Source organism: Lutra lutra, chromosome 9 (genome assembly GCF_902655055.1).
Source record: "Lutra lutra chromosome 9, mLutLut1.2, whole genome shotgun sequence".
Taxonomy (NCBI): domain Eukaryota; kingdom Metazoa; phylum Chordata; class Mammalia; order Carnivora; family Mustelidae; genus Lutra; species Lutra lutra.
In genome coordinates, this window is record NC_062286.1 from 100,250,994 (window position 1) to 100,265,365 (window position 14,372).

A 14,372-nucleotide genomic window follows, 5' to 3' on the forward strand; every position below is an offset into this window, starting at 1 on the left:
GATGCGGGACTTGATCCCAGGACCCTGAGATCATGACCTGAGCCGAAGGCAGCGGCTTAACCCACTGAGCCACCCAGGCGCCCTCTATAGCTTTTTCTAACCAAGTCATCTTCCTACTTACTCTTTTCTAAAGAGTGACCAACACACTCCTCTATGTGCTGAAGGTGGGAAAGAAGGCTCTGAATAAAAGACGTTAAGCAATTTTAGACATTGTCTCAGTTCTGTTTGTTCTCTGAGACTGAACTTACCCACAACCAAAACCCTAAGTGCTCACAGTAAGGCCTCATGGGGGTTCCACAGGGACACTGGTCCTGGGAGCCCTCTCAGACCTCCTCTGGGCCAGCTGGGGGACATGACTCTGGCATCCGACTCCAGAGGGACCTGGGTCCACTTCCCCCCTGGTTAGTCTCCCCAACGTGTTGAAGGAAACCACAGAGTAGACAGTCTAAAGAAACAGATCATCTGACACCCTGAGCAACAGCAAGACCACTCAAGAAAGGCCTGCTGAGAAACTTGTCAGAGCACACTGGCCAAGTTTGGGCCCACAGGACTTTCTAGACCAAAAAAAGCCATCTGTAACGAGAGACAGCAACACCCAGTTTCATGTGCCTCCCAGACCAGGACTACAAACATTTTATAGTTCACATCGAAAGAGGGAAACTTAATGAAGAGCTGGCTTCTCCCTGTCAGTCACTGTCCCCCACCCAAGCATATAAAAGAAAACACTGTAATTAACCTGCCATGTCATCTCTGGATTACAGACAGACTTTGAACCGAATCTTTAGATAGATCAACAATCAGCAACTCTCAATTTGGTCCAGAAAACCAAATTTACTAATGGTTGACCTATAATGTTATCTTTCCCACTCCCCCACTTCCCTGAAAAGCTGTAGTATTAGGTTGGGAAACATGCTAACTAGACTTTGTGAAGGAAGACATCACTTCACCTCTGACCCATCAACTCTCCTCCCAAGTATCTTCCCTGGATAAATTCCCATTCATGTGCATAGGAAAGGCTCACAGGAATGAGCACTGCACTACTGTTTGTATCAGCAAAAACCCAGACATCACCTAAATGTCCACTCATAGAAGGACAGATAAATGTAATGTGGTATATAGTCAAATAAAGCAATACTGTAAAGCAGATCTAGTTGCATCAAAACAGATGTTATGTGACCCAAATGAAGTTTCAGAAGGCTATATGAGGCAGGATTCCAGTTACATAAAACAACACTATACTAACGGGCTTTTGCCGATATGGTCTGACCAGGAGAATACAAGCCAACTTCAGTAGATTAGTTAAGTTTGAGGAGATAGAGCAGAGAATGGGATCACAGTGGAATGAATATACATGGACTTCCACCAGAACTGTTAACTTTTACTTTATTTTTTTTTAAGTTTTTTTTTTCAAATTTATTTATTTGATACAGAGAGAGAGAGGTCACAAGTAGGCAGAGAGGCAGGCGGAGAGAGAGAGGGAAGCAGGCTCCCTGCTGAGCACAGAGCCTGATGTGGGGCTCGATCCCAGGACCCTGAGATCATGACCTGAGCCAAAGGCAGAGAGGCTTAACCCACTGAGCCACCCAGGTACCCCTCAACATTTACTTTTATAAAAACACAACCAGGTATAGATATGTGAACTGCTAGCTACTGGCACTTGGACCCCTGACAGTAAGATACTTGCACCATGATGTAAATCAACACATACATAGCTTCCTTCACCAACGAAGTCTGGAGAAAGTATCAGCTACTGAACTGTGTACTTCTGCCACAGATAAGAGAGCAATTTCTTGCACTTAAGGTGACAGCCTACCATTCTCATTCCCCTTTTGCTGTTAAAATGCTCCTTTTCTTTATGACATGAGGAGGATAGTATATGGGGTCCTTCTGTCTTGCTCTGTTTTTTTTTTCCAAAAATAATCTTGGATTGCACAATGTGAATATACTTAACGTTACTGAACTGCACACTTAAAAATGGTTAGGATGATAAATTTCATGTGTATTTTAATACAATTTAAAAAGACTTTTTATTGAGCTAGATATAATCGTCATGGATTACAGGAGTTTCAGGTGTACACGTAATGATTTGGTATTTGTATATACTGCAAACTGATCACCATGATAAGTCTAGCTAACAGCCATCACTAAAGAAATTTGTTAATGATCTCAGAACACACAGAATTGGCACTCCATGCTGGACAGCACCCCCCCAATTTCTTTCTTTTTTTTTTTTTAATATTCCTAGTTCATGAAATCCAAACATCTGGAAATCAATGCTCTGCAGTGAACTGTGCGACGCTGCCTTCTGCTGCCAGTGGCTTACATTTACTTCAGTGTCTGTGTATGTGTTTACACATGTATGTATAGTAAGTGTATGTGTGTATCTATAGACAAATTATACACACACACATAAAATCATGAACATGTTCCAAGTTAGGCACAAAGAAAGCATGATTTTTATTTTAAAAAGAGACCCTCTCCATTTTGTGTCCCCTCTTTAAAGGTAAATATAGAAAATCTGAGTATCACCAGTGACAGCCAAACCAAGCCTCCCCCCACTGCTAAGATTCAATCTCATGCAAAGGCCTATTTGTCAACCGACCTATTCTTTACTTTCTATTCTTAAATCCTGGTGAAAAGCCAGACCCTGGTGACAGGAATAATTCCTAATTAAAGCAGGCTTGTCAGAGATTCCTGCAGGGCCCACAGTACCCATCTGATTCTGAACTGACTTGGAGGTGCCATCAACAGAGTATGAAACTGTGGAAACATCAATCTGACCTTTCACCCCAACCCTGTCCCCTCCCACCACGGACCACACTTGTAAAGCATCTGTGATAATTACTGAAGCGACAGGTGTAGCCCAAGTTTCTGTGAACGATGTAATGCTGATTCTCTTACATTATTTATCTTAATACAACCCCAACCACATATGGTTCCATGCCTCGAAGTTCTCTGTGAGAACATTGTGAACTAACCTAATAAATTTAAGCCTTCTCTCAGAAAACTTGGAATCCAAGGCAGCCAAAACTTGGAATTCACATCTCAAGGCAAGAAAGCAGTTGGATTTTTCTTTTAAGGAAACAAATGAGAAAGAAAGAAAAAGAAGAAATCAGTAATGCATATGGAATCATGTAGGATGTCAACAGCTTTCAAATTAACAGGGAGATGCATGTCAAGGAGAATGTAAACCACTACAGGTCCCATGAACACACGATCTACAAACAAACACTGAAATACAGTACTTTTGGTTTTTTCTTTGTTTGCTTATTTTTTAATTAACTGATGAGGGTGTCCATAATGCAAAGAAACACTGTCCAAGCCGTACAGGCTCTAGTGTTATAGGGAGAAATCCAACCTTCCACAGCCAGCTCTGGGCACACAGACGCTGCCAGGGGCTGGATAACTGTTCTATGGCCAGCCTGTACCTCTCACAGTGAATCTTAGAAAGTTCCGAGGGGACTAAGGCGGGGGGCATGGGAATATCTAGACCCCAAACTCCCTGACTCGTGATTAAATCCAGAGCAAATAAAGGATTTTCTCTGTCCTAAAGAGGTTCGTGCTCAAACTGTATAATGTCAGGATAAGCCAGCTGCACACGCACACTACTGCACAGCTCACAAGCTAAAACACCATGAGGGACCAGGCGGGCAGCACAACAAGGGAAGTAACAAAGTACCAGATGACAGGGCATGGTAGAGACTACAGCCACACTGGAGTGGACAAGTCCCACCTAATGACATTCACGTTTCTTTTTAAACATCTGGACAGATGTCATGTCAATAGGACAGATACAGGCCACCTGTTGGAACCTCCACTTTGCACTCCCCCCCTCCCTGACTGATCCCCTTTGCTCTGAACAAGCCAGTGACAGCTGTATTCTCATCAGCGTCCCACAGAGAAACCACTGTCAGCTGCCGGCACCACGGGGACAGTTATCCTCCCAGCTTCTTCCTCCCCTCCCTGCTGACCCGAGCCACTTGCTACTTCAGAGGTGGCCATGTCTGGCCCTGCTATCACATGGGCGTGTGATGGAAGTCACAGCCGACAGGCCCTGAGGGGGTGCGGAGGGCTATAGCACAAGGTTTCCCTCCCCAATTAACACAGGTTTATCAGCCAGCCTCGCTCCCAGCTAATTAAGGCTGAGTTTCTGTGTTGGAGCCTTCTGATTTCCTCAACCCTCAAGGTCAAAACATCCAGGCAGCTCGCTGCTAAACCACCTAGGAGCTGGACCCGTGTCAAAGCCAGTTTCTCCTTAATTTGGCAAACAGATGGCCTCAAGGACCCTGCATCTCTTCTAGCAATGAAGACAAGGGCAAAGAAGGGTCACAGCCTGGCCTGCTGTATACTACAGGCAGAGTGCCAGGGGTTGCCAGTACCCCCAACTTCCTCTGCTTTTAAAATGGGCATTACTGGGGCGTCCGGGCGGCTCAGTTGGTTAAGCGTCCGATCTCTAATCTCAGCTCAGGGCACAATCTCAGGGTCGTGAGATTAAGCCCCACGTCAGGATCTGCACTGAGCATGGAGCCTGATTAAGATTCTCCTTCCCGGGGCGCCTGGGTGGCTCAGTGGGTTGGGCCGCTGCCTTCGGCTCAGGTCATGATCCCGGAGTCAGGAGTCCTGGGATCGAGCCCCGCATCGGGCTCTCTGCTCAGCGGGGAGCCTGCTTCCTCCTCTCTCTCTGCCTGCCTCTCTGCCTGCTTGTGATCTCTCTGTCAAATAAATGAATAAAATCTTTAAAAAGATTCTCCTTCCCCCTTTTCCTCTGCCCCTCCCACCCTCAACCCTCTTTAAAAAGAAAAAAAAATGGAGATTATAATATTACCCTTCATACATGTCAAGTGCTTAGAGTAGAGCCTGGCTCATAGTAAGTGGAGATCACACCAACTACATACCTGGTAGACAGTCAGCCCCAGGAAGCCAAGGGGTCTGCTGGGCTTGCCTCTGTGTCCCTGGCACCTAGAACAGGGACACTTATAACTGGTGCTCATTATACATCTTAAATGAAGCTCATCAATTAAGCAAAAGAGGGCACATGGCTCCCCTAAACACAATGTGATTTTGGTGTCAACAGGCCTAGAGTTTGGTCCCATCTCAGCCACCTGCGTGCTGTGAAACTGAATCCAAGTGACATAACCTACTGAACACCCATGTTCTCATTTAGTTCACTGGGTATTTTATGAGATATTTTGCTTTCAACTGCAAGAGCTATAAACCTACCTGAGTACGGCTTAAGTAGGAAGGAGCTGGGGGACCTCCCCTACAGGACAGTGGATTCCTCCAGCTCAGCCCTGCCACAGCTCTCCAGAAGCCTCTGTGTACCTCCAGACATCCCCTCCTCCTCCTCCTGAGAGCTGCCACCATTCCAAAACTCCCCAAAGCAATGAGGCCCTAGAGTTAGCTCTCTAATGTCGCTAGCACTTGTCCTCAGGAAAAGACCCTGTGTGGCCTGTCAACAGCAGTAGGAGAGGCAGACCAGGGTGAGAGAGAGGAGTCTGGCCCCAGGCCCACCCACCGACACAAGGCTAACACAAAGCAGGAAACAGTCCAGCCGCCAGCATCAAGAGAATGCAGGCAGCAGGGGACTCTCAAGGACCCGCTATGGACCAGGGGGACCAAAGCAAGCAGTTCCTGTGTTCCTTGCTGTGATGCTCACAGCATTACAGCAAGGAACACAGAATGGCCAGGGTGTGGTGGGTCTCAAGAGGGGAGGTCAGGGGGTACCTGGGTGGCTCAGTGGGTTAAAGCCTCTGCCTTCAGCTCAGGTCATGATCTCAGGGTCCTGCGATCGAGCCCGACATTGGGAATCTTCGCTCAGTGGAGAGCCTGCTTCCCCCTCCTCCTCTGCCTGCCTCTCTGCCTACTTGTGATCTCTCTCTCTCTCTCAAATAAATAAATAAAATCTTTAAAAAAAAAAAAAAAGAGGGGAGGTCGGGAAGGAACTGGCAGAGGTAGGTCAGGCAGGACCAATGGAAGCCAGGGCTGAGGGTGGGTGGGAGTTGACGTCCTGCAGGAGGGCTGAGAAGGCGAGACCAGGATCATCCTGTGTATTCTGTCTTTGCCGCCACACAGAGGCCGAGAGCACAGGCGGTGCAGACCCCCTGAGCTGAAAATGACCGGCAGATGACAGAAGACAAGGAAAGACTGCAGAGCAAAAGGCCACGGTGAAGGTGTGGACCACCCAGGAAAATAGGGGAAAGAGTGAGGGATGAATGACGGTGAGGGTACACCACCAGCAGGAACTAAAGTGTCACCACCTGGAAAAGGCAGGTGAATTGATGCACTGCTGGTGGTAACTACGGCCAGAGACTTGGGAACAGACCAGATGGGGCAAAGCAGCATGGCAGGCTGGGGTGCTGGCGGTGTGGGGGGAGCCCGAGGAACACATTTTCCCCGAGCTCCCCATTAATTCTGACAACAAGGGCAACATGACCAGCACAGGGCAGCGCACACTGAACATGCACGAGTGAGGGCAGAGGTGAGCGAGCAGTCCCTGGTCTGTCTGAAGAGTGACAGGCTCCGAGGGAAGGGGGACTCAAACTGTTGTCACGACAGCTGTGTGCCTGCCCAGCGCTTTACTGGCTCTAGAAGGAAGGAAACCATAGGGTACCCACCCCGCCGAGTGACACCAAGTATCAGCACTACAGGCGAGTCCTGGCTTCCGGGGTAGGCACGGCTGTCTTGTACCCAGACAGCAGCACCTCCAGCCTCCATCTGCTCTTCTGTAAATGCCACAGCATCCCCCACCTGGTCTTCTGGCCCAGGGCCTGCGTGGAGACAAAGTGTGGCACTGGCATTGGCCCTGGCATGTGGAGAGCACCCAATGAACAGGGAATTGTTCTTATGCGTCCTGTCCTTTCACTCACAAAACAGCACTTCAGAGGAATCCTCAAAGGCTGCTCACTGTTCACTGTGGAATGTTCCAGTGTGATGATGACATAAAGCACAGCTTTTGGTGCAAACTAATGTATCAAGAGCCCCCTGACGAGAAAACCTGAGCGCTCAGCGCTGTGTGTACAGTCAGACTCCAGGTTCCCCTGGACTCCGCCCACTCCAAGAGATGCTCAGGTGGGGTTTGCTGCCCCACAACTGGGGACACCCATGTGGGTGGAAAGGGGAAAGCAAAGCTGGCAGAGCTGACCTGTGTCTGCTGTCACTGTCCCTTCTGCCTGCCTCTCTGGGGAACACTGGAGCCCGCCAGGCCTCTAGGGGCTGGGTGCAGGTTTGAAGGGGCTCTAGAAAACTGACTTCTTTGCAAGTCATTTCAGAACAAAACAGGTGCCTAGGAATTCCTGATGGAAGGATCATTCTTAGAGTGAGATGGTGTCTTAAATTTGCTTCCAACGTAGTCTGGGGCAATGATAGCGAAAAACTACAGCTTCTTGTTGATGTCCTCCTAAGTTCCCATACGTCCCATGTAAACCATGTCAAGGTCTTCCTCTTTCTCCTTTTTTTTTTTTTAAAAGAGTATTTATTTATTTATTTGACAGACAGAAATCACAAGTAGGCAGAGAGGCAGGCAGAGAGAGAGGAGGAAGCAGGCTCCCCACTGAGCAGAGAGCCCGATGTGGGGCTCGATCCCAGGACCCTGGGATCATGACCTGAGCCGAAGGCAGAGGCTTTAACCCACTGAGCCACCGAAGTGCCCCACTTTCTCCTTTTTTTTAAAAAAAATTAATTTTTTTTAAAGATTACTTATTTATTTGAGAGAGAGAGAAGGAGAGCATGAGCAAGGGGGAGGGGCAGAAGGAGGAGAAGCAGACTCCCCACTGAGCTGGGAGCCCAGCATGGGGCTCGATTCCAAGAACCAGAGATCATGACCTAACCCAAAGGCAGATGCTTAACCTAATGAGCCACACAGGCGCCCTCTTCTTTCTCCTTTTTGAGCCTAGGGTTGACAGAAGAAAACACCTCCTTCCTCAAAGGAACCACAGACATAACCTGAAAATTTTTTTTAAAGATTTTATTTATTTATTTGACAGACAAAGATCTACAAGTAGGCAGAAAGGCAGGGAGAGAGAGAGAGGAGGAGGCAGGCTCCCCAATGAACAGAGGCTGATGCGGGGCTCGATCCCAGGACCCTGGGATCATGACCCAAGCCGAAGGCAGAGGCTTTAACCCACTGAGCCACCCAGGTGCCCCTAACCTAAAATTTTAATTTCAGTTCTTTAAAGTCTTTATTCACCCTCGGGACATCAATGACCCCTCAGACTGTGATAGTTTGCCACCTTTAGCATTCCAAGAAGTCAAGGACAGATACTATGATTCCCAGATTGCTTTTGAGAACTATGAAGGTGAAGTCAGTTGAGAGAGAGTATACCCAAGACCACATCCAGGCACCAGCCAGGCTGGGAAAAGCACCAGGTCTCCCAGACTCCCAGCCAAGACTCCAGCTGACCTGCCTCCTTTTGGAGGAAATGCTCACTGGGACAGGAGCTCCTGGGGTGAGCCATAGGTCCAGGACATCAAACCTGGTCTCTATTCTTGCAAGGGCAATGTCGGGCCCACCCCCACGGCCCCATCTTTGAGTTATTTTAATGCTGATTATTTCCTGCCAGGCTGTTCTGTCCCACATATGAGCAAAATCTAATTAGAGAGTGAAGAAAATAACAAAAGAAAAACTCAAGCCCCATGAAGTCAGTTACTATGATTTTTATAGACCGTAGTGGAGATGGAAAGTTCTGTTCCAACCAACCCTTGCAAAGATTCCAAGAAAGCCTTATGGTGCAAGTCATAAAGATCAAATGTCTCCTCTGCAATTACTTTTAAAATACCACAAGGTATTATTACTCTGAGGGTGCTGGCCCACACCTGTGGCCCTGGTGGTGTCAAGAGGCACAACTGGGGAATCACAGGAGGTTGCAAAGGAAGGACATGCCCAGCTAGGCTCCCTTAAAAGGACATGAGTTAAAGGACAAAATGCCCCAAACTCATCAGCCCCGTTAACTCATTTCAATAGCTTTAGAACTTTCCACAATGCTCACTGTCTTTCCTTAGTGTCCAGCAACTACCACCACCAGTAAAAAATGCCCTGATTCTGTCAAGTTGTTTAAATTGCCCTGTGTGGTCCTTCGCTCACCCTGCAGATAAACAAAACAAGCTGACACTAGATATATGCTTTGTTGAATAGCTAATAATTTCACAGTAATGTATGAGTGAAGCGCTGCAGAATACAGAAATATTCAATCAGCAATGAACCTTCTGAGGGTTAGGCTGAATTACTAGATTTCCCTGTGCCTCAGTGTGCTCTCCTAGACCTGATAAACCAGGAGGCAACCTTGTATTACTACCAAGGAGATGCAGCAGAGGCTAAGGGGACCAGCACAGTGACTAAAGCAGCCTGCTGCCCTTCCACAATGCATGAGACACCTTCTTAAGTGGATTCTTCAAAGAATGGCAGAGACCTACACTCAAACTCTGGGTGGGGATACTTCCACCTGCTAGTCCAATGCATATCAACTTGGTACAGACTGGCTTTGCCTTCAGAACCAGGGAATCTCTTGAGCTACTGGAAACTCCTGGGTTTATGACCTTTCACTTCTCCCTGTTTCTTCCTGCTACTTACAGGCCAGAGTGGCAGAGGGTGGGAAGAACAAAGAAGAGAGGCAAATTCCAACCGGCAAATGACATGGCCAAAATTTGAGAAGACAAAAGTGTGACTCTCCTGTGGAATTTTAACAATCTGTAGAAACCTACTTCTACAGATTATCTCTAATTGACTAAGCCATTTTTTTAAAGCAACTGGAATTTGTATTTGGGCAATTTGTTTTATCAAACTGTAATTTGATATAATTTCATATTATGTGATAATTCTGAAAGCACTTTTAAAAAAATTCCTTGTGTAATGGAAAACCTGACAGAACATTCAAAGAGGATGTTTCCATATACACCACAGTGTCTGCCATTATGTCAACTATTGTGTTATTTTTAAATCAACGGGCTGCTTAATAAAAACATTACGAAGCAAAGTGCACACATGGTACCTAATTTTCATACATTATTAACTCTGCTTGAGGTTTTTGTGGGAATTTAAAAAAAACGCAAGCAGGCAGGCATCTGTTCCCATCTGAAATCGTGCAAGCTAATTTCATTTTCTAATTCCCCATTGTTTACAAAAACCCTCTCAAGCATGCAAAAATGATGGGGGGTTGAAGATGGGGGTGTTCAGTTGTCTTTCCTATTATTCTTACTTCACGAAGTCCCATCAGCATACTCCCTCATCGAACAGACACACATAGTGGGGCTTGTTTTAGGCCACTGTGGGATGTGCCAAGGGGTTCAAGGTCAGCCCAGGCATGTGTTTCTGTATCAGTGCAGCTGCCCTCAGATCTCCAAATTGGTCCACTACAGCAGATGCTACCAGCACCCACCGTGTCCCCTAGCCCAGAGATCACTGCAGTGTCAGCAGACAACCGCCTGCAAGCCCACAACTTCTGGCCTGTACCTCTCTGCCTAAGGACACCGTCTGGCCAGGGGCAGGGACTAGCCACAAGTGCAGGGCAGGCCAAATATATCAGAAGTCAACACCTCTAGGAATGAGTTCAGCCACCGAGAAATGAGAATTGCGGGGTTCAAAACCCAGCTTCCCCCCCCATCACGGTGCCAACTCTGAAAAAGTCTTATACAGTCCTCCAGAGGGTCCCCAAGGATCACCAACGCGGCCTTAGTAGGCTTTTCTCTGCCATGTCTCAGTGTGCTTCCTGGAAGACCTCTATCTAAAGCCTCTTACTCTGGGAGGACCCAAGTCAGAAACATTTTAAACTCATCGAAATTAGCCATATGTTAATGTGATAATTCACTCTGTGTAATCTGTTACTTGACCCTCCCTTAACCAGCGTCCTAACACTGGTTTACACACCTGGACACTGGAGGGCAGTGGCAATGCTTGGGATCACACACCTAGTCACAGCCCTAAAGGATGCAGCAACGTGAAGGGACAACTGAGCAAGCTGGGAGTATAATCCCACAACACTTTATTCTATATGCTGATGCTCTGAACACTGATCACCCATCCCCCCAGCACACTACATATTCTAGTAGCCAGGACTTTTATGGTGTTGCCCTCCACTCCCTAAGTCTATTACAGAACAAGGTATCACTGCCCTTTACACTTCTCAACTCTTCATTCTATCAGGGGCCTGGGCTTTTGCTTCGGTGAGGGCTAATTTTAAAATTTCAAGAGTTATAGGAAAGGAGTAACCATTTCCCCTCTACTGAAAGAAAAGCCCACAGTCTTTGGGAGGCCAGAGGCTGGCCTTCTTTCACTCCACACACCAAGGGAATGGATTCTTCTCTCCTCCTCTGTGCCAGTGTGCATTTGCTTTTTAGGCCATAAGCTATTTGAAGGCAGAAATAACAGGCAACTCTTTGGTCAACATCTACTTTAGACTGAAGTCAACCTCTATCAAGCTGTTGGCTCATGTCTAGTTCATAAACATTCGAACTGCAGCAAAGTTTAAGGAGACACTAAAGCAAGTTCAGTTTTGCTATTCCAGTGCATAATTGGTAACAGAAAACTGTTCATGAGCATTTCAAACTAATAGTGTTCTTTAAATGATTCAAAATGTTTCTTCAATTTGCAAGACTTCAAAAAAGGGGGAGTGGGACGTTTTTTCTGACCCACTTGGTCTATATGTTGTACAAATGCCAGTGGAGCAGATTTGTGGAACAATGAAGAATTTTTGTACAAAGTAACAATAGTCCAGGAAAGAGGAAGACATGGGACCCAGAGAAATAGTGGACATTCTCTGGGAGAGAAATCACTGCCAGGCTTAGGCGAAATGAGGGCTTGGCACCCTGGGGAGCAACCCATCCACTGGGAACACGGCAAGGGCTCCAGAACTGGGTTCTCACAGAAGAGGCCTCTAGCAAAGAGCAGTTTGGAGCAGCAGGCTTAAATACAGTACTTTCAGTAAAATTTCAAGAAGAGAAAGACAGGTACATAATCCTAGAAAAGCAAAAAGCCAAATAAGACCAAAAAACAAAAAAAATCCCAAGATTTTTGGTGGTAACTAAGTCTGTGGTACCTAGCAGTTCCAGAATCGAGACAATGTAAATATTAGTTCAACTAAAAATATAATGTAAATATTAGTTCAACTAAAAATAATGGTATTGAAAAATAAATAATCAATGATATCCCAATACCAGAAAGATGGAGGGTGTAGGAGGTGAACAGTGCTAACTAAGTAGCATGAAATAATGCCCGAATTTAATATATCAAGAAACAATAGAAGTTTATTATTTAGGGATAGAGAAGAAAGTACTCAAAGAAATAGCTTCAAATATGTTAAAGGTGGGGCACCGGGTTAAGTAGGTTAAGCCTTTGTCCTCAGCTCAGGTCATGATCCCAGGGTCCTGGGATTGAGCCCAGTGTCAAGCTCCCTGCTCAGCAGTGCAATCTGCTTCTCCCTTCCCTCTGTCCCTACCCTCGTTCATGCTCTCTCTCTCACTCACTCTTTCTAAATAAAATCTTTTAAAAAAAAAATATGTTAGGGGTGCCTCAGTGGCTCAGTTGGTTAAGCAGCTGCCTTCAGCTCAGGTCATGATTCCAGGGTCCTGGGATCAAGCACCGCATCAGGCTCCCTGCTGAGAGGAGAACCTGCGTCTCTCTCTCTCCTTCTGCCTGCTGCTCTGCTTACTTGTGCTCTCTGTCAAATAAATAAAATCTTAAAAAATATATATATGTTAAAGGTTCTCATTTGTGTGGATCAGAAATGGGATAAGGAAAAACAGGCAAAGGGGTTTACTTTTCATTATAAGCCTTTAGGAATTACCTGATTTTGAATCAAGCACATAATTATAATTACTTTAATAAATAATTAAAAATATGTTTAAGAAAGCTCAAACAGCAGATATAGTTAGCAACAGATCTAATACCATAAAAAAAGTGAATGATTCAGAAAAATCAATTCATATAATCCTTCCAATATCGAGAGGACAAGACTCTAAGCAAAAGGAGCAGAAACTTAGAAGTCAGCTGCAAGACAGAGGAGATCAGAGCAAACACAGAAAAAGCAAGCAAAGACATCACTGGAGAACAAACCCCGGACTAAGGAAAGGCTCAAGAATATCCTAGAAGGACCAACCATCAGGGAAATTTAAAAGAAATTCACAGAGGCCACCTGTCTTCTCTTCCATGACACTAAGTGCCACTGTAGAGTCAGGACACAGGAAATATTAATAAACCGTGTGTCAGAGGAATAAAAGAATACTGTGTGACAACAGATGGGTGGACAAAGGGAAGGAAGAAAGCCAACCAAGCATCAGGACGATGCCTACAGAGTCTGAGAGTAAAAGATGGTGACCCAAAAATTCAATATCGACCAGGACGTTTGCAAACATGCAAGTATTCAGAATGTATTACAGCCATTCACATCCTCAAAAAAAAAAATGCATAAATTACTCATAGAACTAGAGTCTCTTAAGAGAGTAAAAAAGGAAATTGTGTTAAATAATAGGACCAATAAAATGAGTATACATTTATATAGAAAAAATGTATATATGTATATATAAAATGTATAGAAATGTATAAAAATGTATATAGAAAAAATGTAAATAAGAAATTAATCAAACTTATTGGGATCCAAAAACCCAGATTCACAAGTAATATTTTAAAATGTAAAGAAATGCCGGGGTGCCTGGGTAGCTCATTCACTTAAGCATCTGACTCTTGATTTTGGCATAGGTCATGAGTCTGCCTGAGATTCTCCCACTTCCTCCGCCCCTCCCCCAGCTTTCTTGCTCTCCCTCTCTCTCAAAAAAAATTTTTTTTAAAGAAATGAAGAAATACAAACACTTAATAAGCTTATGAAAAGAGTTCAACTTTACTAGCAATCAAATTGATTCACATAAAAACAAGATACAATATAATTACTCATCAAGTTGACAAGGATTAAACAATGATAATAATCAGACTTTGCAAGGGTCTGAGGAAAGGAACATTATATATCATTCGTGGAGAGTGTAAATTCGGGTCTTAGGGGCGCAACTTGGCAATGCTCATTTCAAAGCACTAAGCACAGTATGACCCAGCAATTCCACCTCTTCGGATTATCTTGTGGAAAACAAGTGGCTTAGTACACAAAGATACATACGAAAGGATGTTCACTGCACTCATTTTTACAACAGTAAAAACTGTGGAGCAACCTGAAAGTTCACAAGAAGAGGGATTCTTTAAATAAATTAGGGGACATTCTGTACAAACTGATTCACCTGATCTGAAGTGTTGCTATGAAAAGCCTGTTGACTGCAGTAATCAAAAACTAGAACTCCCATCTCCATCATTAAACAAGAAAGCCATGGGTGCCTGGGTGGCTCAGCTGGTTAAGTGCCCAACTCTCGATCTCAGCTCAGATCTTGATCTCAGTGTCGTG

The 14,372-nt window shown here is 45.3% G+C and overlaps 1 protein-coding gene across 6 annotated transcripts in view; it reads right to left on the reverse strand.

Annotated features, from left to right (window-relative positions):
* Positions 1 to 14,372, reverse strand: part of DTD1 (D-aminoacyl-tRNA deacylase 1) — a 205,911-nt gene that overhangs the window by 16,366 nt on the left and 175,173 nt on the right. The gene's annotated exons all lie outside the window — the stretch shown is intronic.